The sequence below is a fragment of the Saccostrea echinata genome, unplaced genomic scaffold (assembly GCF_033153115.1).
Source record: "Saccostrea echinata isolate AGI-Se365-2 ecotype Australia unplaced genomic scaffold, CSIRO_AGI_Sech_v1 ptg000034l, whole genome shotgun sequence".
Taxonomy (NCBI): Eukaryota; Metazoa; Mollusca; class Bivalvia; order Ostreida; family Ostreidae; genus Saccostrea; species Saccostrea echinata.
The window spans coordinates 5,744,552-5,752,373 of NW_026889783.1; positions in this window are offsets into that span (position 1 = coordinate 5,744,552).

Genomic DNA, 7,822 nt, shown 5'->3' on the forward strand with positions numbered 1-7,822 from the left:
GTCATTCGGAAATCTCGTTATTTTCGCTTGTTCCTTCATAAAAGAAAGTTTGTACATGGTTTTAATTAGTAGTCTACTTTTCATGCCCTATCCTTTTTCACGCAATCCCTAGCAATGGTTTTAAAAGGGGACACTTCCCAAAAATTTTGGCAAAGAAAAAAAAATAAACCGTCCAATCTCGAAAAGGGGAAAGGGGAGGGGTGATTATGGACATTCCCCTTACATTTTGGTACAGAATTAAAAAAAAAGTCTTGGAATTTGCTCGATCTTACAGCAACAAAAAAGGGGTGATGGGGGGCAACCGGCATCTAAATGGAGATTATTCTAGAAAAAAAATACTCAGAAAAAGTGAGGGGGGACGGGCCCCCTGCCACCCCCCACCCCCCGTTCTATGGGGTTGTTTCCAACACAGGAATGAACTAATTTGAAAACGGATAATACAGGTGTCCATGTGTAGCATGCGTCTTATTATTTAATTACTGTTTAACATTTGCCTACCTGTCCATCTATCTGCATGCAAATATTTCCGTTAGAAAAATTATGTTGATGCGTTTCCTATTGTTAATTTTTGGTAAGTAACACCCCGTCTTTACTGAGTAGTTTCTCTTTTCTGTACTTATTTATTACATTTTGACTGATTGGACATATGGTGTGACAGCTTACAGTCATGATCGTCTTGAAGTCTTCTGATAAATCCCTTGGCTTTTTCCATAAAAATGCATCGTGTTTCCGAATATTTGACACCCTAAGGTTCAGAAAGACTCTATTCCAAAACATATGTTTCTTTATATTTATTCATCAACATTAGGCCTTTGAGTCTTCATATCATAACAAAACATAAGAAAGTGCTCCATCTGAAAACTTATGAACATTTATCGTTATACTAGCCCAGTCGCACACTGCACGAATCATATACGCCTCATAGTTTAGCAAAACGCTACATGGTTTGAACGAAGCGTACACGGATTGCAAAAAGCAGTTCACACGGAATGCTACTCGGTTTACATGAAGGGCTGCACTTTGTACAGGATTCTCACACGCTTTGGCTTCATTCTTAATTTTTCTGTTCGGATTCTCTCGGAATTTATTGAAATTATTACAGTATAATGATTGAAGAATTAGCAGTCGCGATATATCGGATTATGTTTTCATTAAATCTTGCTTCACCAGTACTATATAAAGAAAGAAGAACATTAAACGTCCAGTTCTGATTTTGATTTTTTTTCCTTGAATGTAAAGGTTTCATCCAATAGTACATTTTTATTACTATAGCATAATTTCCGCACTGAAAGTTTTCATTGTCATTCATAAATTTATCAATCGTATAGTAGTATTTTATGCTGAAAATTGTTTTATTCATGAAATATAAAATGAGGTATCAATTCGAAATTATATTGTTTATATTGCGTTTGAATTCTGCAGTCAGTTCGATTTTCGTAGACTTGTTCTTGATTTCGTGGCAAAATAATACACAATTAAATTAATGTGAGTTTTATTGTATAATTTGCAGAGTTAATTTAATACTACATATAAGTATACACCTTTCCAGATCTGAACGTTATCATGCATTTTTTTTAAAAGGGAGGGGTTAGTGCGGAGGTGGGATGGGGGAGGTACAGTGTTTTTACCAATTTATTTGTGATCTGTTATTTGCCTGGCTAAGGACGGTAAACATATCCATATATATGCATGGGACTAGATTGAAATTCCTAAACGTGCCTCATTAGTGACAAATGCATGTTATATGATTTGACATTTATTTAAAGTTTCATATCATTTCGACAGCCTGAGATTTCTGAAGGGGAGAGATACGTAAAGAAATTTCAAAATATTAATGAATACTTTGCTTCAAGAAAAAAAAAGTTCTACATGTATGTGGTGTTGAATGAGCAGAGGAGGTCTTATGCTGGTTATATGTAACGGCAAATTGATCAGTGTGCGCAGAATACTTTTTTTTTGCCTTTGGGGTATGATTTTTTTTTTAAACTTTCTTCCATTAAATCACAGTAAAATATCGCTACAACCTGTTTTAATTTACTGCACATACTTATGCACATCAATTACATTGCACTTGCAAATAAAGTTCAAATATTGAAAAAAACTATAAACTAAACCTGCGCGATTCATGAAGTTAGCTTATGTAGATTAGTTACGATAAATCGGATTAATTAAAAGTATCTTTTATCTATAATTAAGCACTGTATGTACTCCTACAACCATTTTATTTACTAATTTCAAATTACAATGTCATACTTTTATAATACACAGAATAAATTGTAGTTTGTGGAATTCGTTACCGTTGTCGTACAATGTTTACGAAAAAGGACTTAATCAGAGTCGAAAGAGAGAACGGAGGAAGGCGTGGAGAACAGTGAAGAATAATATTCAGATTTATTTATTATTTGATTGCCGTCATGAGAAAAAGGCCCTTGAGGTCAATATTTCACAAAATGACTTTTTGTAAATTTTGATAGACCAACTCTCTCTGAATCTAAATATACACCATTTTATAAATATTTCATTCTTTCACTATTTTATGATCATTTTAGTAAGGCGCTTCAAAACGACGATAGGACGTTATGACGTCGCATGCGTCAAATTCAGTTTCTAATTATTCAAATTATAACTTTCATAACACATATAAACTCTAGACGATGTTATATATATATATGTCTTCTCCCAAGCTCCTAAATTGTCAATATTTACATTTGCTGTGTTTTTCTACTAAGCTAACTGTGAAATTGATTTGAAAGTCATTCTTGTGTATACTCACGCGTAGAAATATACACGGTGAAACTCGCGCTAAAGTGACATCACAATGAGGCTACAGAGACGTTAATAAAAATATAACGATATAGGACAGCAAGAAATTCAAATACTGAGTATATTATTGGTGCTTTTAAACTTGTAAAATGTAGATATAAGGGATGTTTTTAAGTTTTGTGTGGGTTATTGGTGTGTAAATCACACAGACTTGCACGTAGGCATATTTTTCATGAAGCGCTAGCGCGCTTCATGAAATATGCCTACGTGACAAGTCTGTGTGATTTACACACCAATAACCCACACAAAACTTAAAAAAACATTCCTTAAATATATTCTGAAGTTGCCTTTGTTTTTACATGTGTACAATTCCAGAGGCAGATCCAGTAATTTTGAAGGGGGGGGGGGGTTAGACAGGTTCTAGAAACGGATTGTATTAATTCAAAAATATGAAACATTTACTGTTCAATTATACATTAGGCATTTTTTTTTTATATTTGAAAGTCTAGCCCGGTTAAAAATTTATATATATAAAGCACATGTACATTGAAACATAAAAAAAACTAAACAGATGTCCCGGAAAAAGGGGAAATCCATCCCAAATAAAACCATGTATTTTCTGTATCAACGATAAATACTAATGGGAACAAATATTCACACACGTCATGGTGTAAATTGTTTCTAAACAAAAAATTTATTACGTAGTACGTAAAAATTCATATACATGTACTTAAAAAGATTTTTTTAATTTCCAAGCGAATCTTTTTGTATACGCTGAAAAAAGTATGTTTTCAGTGTTAAAAAAATTCTGCTTCTGTGCCTATCTTAGTTGGATTAGAAACATGAAAAAGAGGCACATAATCATGTCTTAGGATTATCTTATAAAAGTTAATCTAGTATATGAAAATTGATACTTTTCTTTTCACAAGTAAATTACTTTTTATCAAAAGCGGTCATAAATGATTCTGTCCTTTAAAAAATATCTTTCTTTTTTTTTTCACCTTTGCTATCTTTAATTGATACAATTTAATTTCAAACGTTTCCTCCTTTTGAGGCTAATAAGACATGTACACAACAAATGACATCTCATTTCTTAAAAGGGCCGCTAAATAAATGTAATTTCAAAAAGAAAACATTCAGGATATTGGTTTCTGTAATAAATGATTCCTTATAGTGTCGAATATTGATTTGGCAATGTGCGATCATATTGCCAGATATAAATTCTCAAATGTCGGACATAGAAATATAATGACAGTCACGTACATGTATCTTGTTTTAGCTAATTAAAGCTGAAATTGTTTTTATTTTTTTTTTCTTACATGTACAGTCATTTTAACAAAAATTCGTCCTTACATACCTCAGGGTTTTCAATGTTGTTACAAGTAGTAAAAGAATTTAAAAGAATTTATTATACCTCATTATAACTGTTCTATACAACGCGTTACCTGATTGGTCCAATACAGTCACTTGACAGGGTCATAAAACATCATATTTCCCTGTCGCCGTTGTGCTAAACCACATCGAAAACATCGTACATTTTCCCCTTTGCAATACGTATCGTTCGTTAAACTAAAATTCCGAGAGTTGCAAAATTGATAATATTAGAAAGGGTTCATCTGGCAAACAGTGACGAAATTAGCAATTATCTTCTTTCCAATAAGGGTGTTTTGAAAAAGGGGAAAAAAGATACGGAAGACAATTGACTTTTTCAAAAGTGAATTAGAAAGTGGAGCCTAAATTGAATGTTATTTACAAAGGCTTGGCTTTTTCGGTATAATACCGCAAACGATTCATTTCATTATCATGAGGGAAATACGAACATTTATCCAGCCAATAAAATCCAATTCCCCCGGGAAAACCATCGGGGAATGATTTAATCCTCATATTTCGCAGACGATCATGCACTAAAAATATAATGCATGTTAAGACTCTATGGTTTGTAATATTTTGAGCTGGCAGCTTAAATATACAGAGAAATAAATCAAGAAACAGTGTACTCTTTTGTGCGCAATTAATATGTACTTTTTTTGTCAATTTTGGTCAAGGGGGGTGGGGGGTGGGGGCACTATACTTCTCTAATAGCCCATTCCAATTTCCTCTGGCAGATCAACGAGCTACAGATCAGCAACTGCAAAGTTGTATGTAAATTCTCGACTCTTTTTTTTTTCGCTTAACAGGTGCGCTTATTTTTCATCTTTTCCGTAACACAGATTTATTTATTGTCTTTGTTGGGTTTGCTATTGATGTTCATTTGGTTGATGATTTTGAAAATTTTTATAACATTTTAAGTGAAATCCCACCCATGACCACTTGTTAGTTGTTACTAATACTTTTTCTATCAAAAGATGTCATTTAACGGAAGTAAATAATTTCTTTCCAGTCTAATTTATATATTGCTTCTTTTGTTTCATACATATATTTTTAAGAATAAGTATACTATTGTCGATGTATTTATCGTTTTTCTTTAATATTGAGTTATGCTCTTGGAGGAAAAGTCGGTTGGGTGGGGGTTGTACAGTAAATGTATTTTATTCCTAAACAAAATCCATGCCCAATTTCAAGCTTTCATTGGAACAAATTAAACAAAATAGAATCAAAAGTAATTGGTATCAGAGAAAAAAAATTCATTATTATTTCATTAAAAAAAATACTTCGTATTTTGAAATTCAACAGCACTTTCGCGCAGTTGCTTTATGCTTTCCAAGATCAAGAAATTGCACTTTTATTATTCATACTCACAATGTCCTCTATTGTATTGTGATTATTTATACACATATATATGTCCCCTATTGTATTGTGATTTTTTATACACAAATGTCCCCTATTGTATTGTGATTTTTTATACACATATATATGTCCCCTATTGTATTGTGATTTTTTATACACAAATGTCCCCTATTGTATTGTGATTTTTTATTCACATATATATGTCCCCTTTTGTATTGTGAATTTTTTTATACACAAATGTCCCCTATTGTATTGTGATTTTTTATACACATATGTACCCTATTGTATTGTGATTTTTATACACATATATATGTCCCCTAATGTATTGTGGATTTTATACACAAATGCCCCCCCCCCCCCTTGTATTGTGATAATTGAAACACACAGTTCCCCGATTGTATTGTTTTGATTAAGGCATTTTTTTTCATTGTTTCCTAAGATTTATACACAAATGTTTTCTGTTTTCTGTTGTTTTGTTATAAATTACAAAGATCTCCCTACTGAATCGGGATAATTTATCCACAAATGTCCCTATAGCTTACTAATATGCTTTATCCATTTGTTCTCTAGTTTACTGCTATACTTGCATGTAATGCATAATATTCCCTACTGTTTGCGATAATTCTTAACAATAATTCCTCTACAGTAACTGTACTGTACTAATGTATATCAAATGTATGCATATATATAATCCCTTATTGTATTGTAATAATTAATACACAAAATGTTCCCTGAAATGTATCCTGATAATTCAAATATACATTTCCCCGATTGTATTATGATAAACATTCCACTCTTGGTTACTTAGTATATTTAGGGAACGAGTTTCCTACTGTATCGGAGATACAGGGCGGGGCTTAAGGCGAGTACGAGAGCTCGAGCCGCACCCCGCCCTTTGTCTCCGATACAGTAGGAAACGTATTCCAAATGATTTGTGTCATGACCTTTCTTATGAACTCACTTATTTACATGCGTATTTTGGTCTCAACCAATCAAATGATTTTGCAGAAAATTGGTTTAGTACCCCATTTTCGGCAGTCGCAACTGAAATTCCGAGTGAACGGGAAGTGCAGGAATCTTCAATTTAAATAATGATAATCATTAGATGTGTATGTAATATGTTTTCCGCAAAATTTAATTTAGATTTTATTACGTAGGTTTTCCACTCTCTATTTAGCTCTTACCAACACTTTTTTATCATTTAAACTACAAGTGTGCAAATCATCTTAAGAATTATTTGGGAATGTTATAGGGGGCATATTTTCATGTCACAAAAACGTGTTCTACATACGAACAATTTCAAAATCGAAGCAACTTATTGACTAACGCGTTGATGAAACAAGAATATCAACAGTCTCGTTTGAAGTCTTCTATAGTCGATAAAATGACTTTGTCAGTAAATACAATCTATCGTTAAGTCGAATGTTGACTGACGTTTTGCAAACTAATTGTTATGCCATTATTTACACATTTAATTGTCAACGGATTTTTCTCTTTTCCCGATCATGACAAGGAGCACACGGCGGGTGTCATAAAAACGTAGGTATAAGGCCTTAAACAAAGGGAATAACCGATTTCATTGTACATCTGAATACCAATGGCGGCTCGATATTGTTGGATAGTATTACCTATCATGAGTTAAAAAGAATTATTATATGATTGAATTATTCCCATCTCTCGGATTGGCTGAGATCCAACAATGTTAGAAAAATACTACGTTATATTGACCTGCACGTGACCTTCAAGGTCAATATAAGGAATTATTTATTCTACATTGGACCAAAAATAGATAGGGAAATTCCAAATTGATGCAAATAGTTTTGGAAAGTTATTTCACTTGCACCTGACTTCCACACATAACATAACATTAAGCCACATAGATTCTTGGGTGAGGGGTGGGGTGGGAGATGGGTTTTAGGAGGCCTGGCCCTCTCTCCACCTTTTGAGAATGTAAAGTTTTAATTTAAATTTTAAGGATAAAAAATTTCAATGAAAGCCCCCTCCCCTCGTTTATGGACCTTTAAATCCAACTAAATAAAATCTGGAGTTGGGAGAATTCTTTTCCTTTTTTGGAGGGGAAGGAGGGGGGGGGGGTGCTAGTCAAAGATGGCATGGATTTCTTAATGAGTATGTGTCATTTAATCATTGAATCATATAATAAAACAATTATTGCTGTTTTTTCGGTCAATACGATGATTTAGCCACCTTCAAAGTACAATATTCACCTCGCCCTTCGGGCTCGGTGAATATTGTACTCCTCAGGTGTCTAAATCATCGTAGTCACCTCAAAAACCAGCAATAATTGTATAATATGTGACCTTCCTAAAAAATA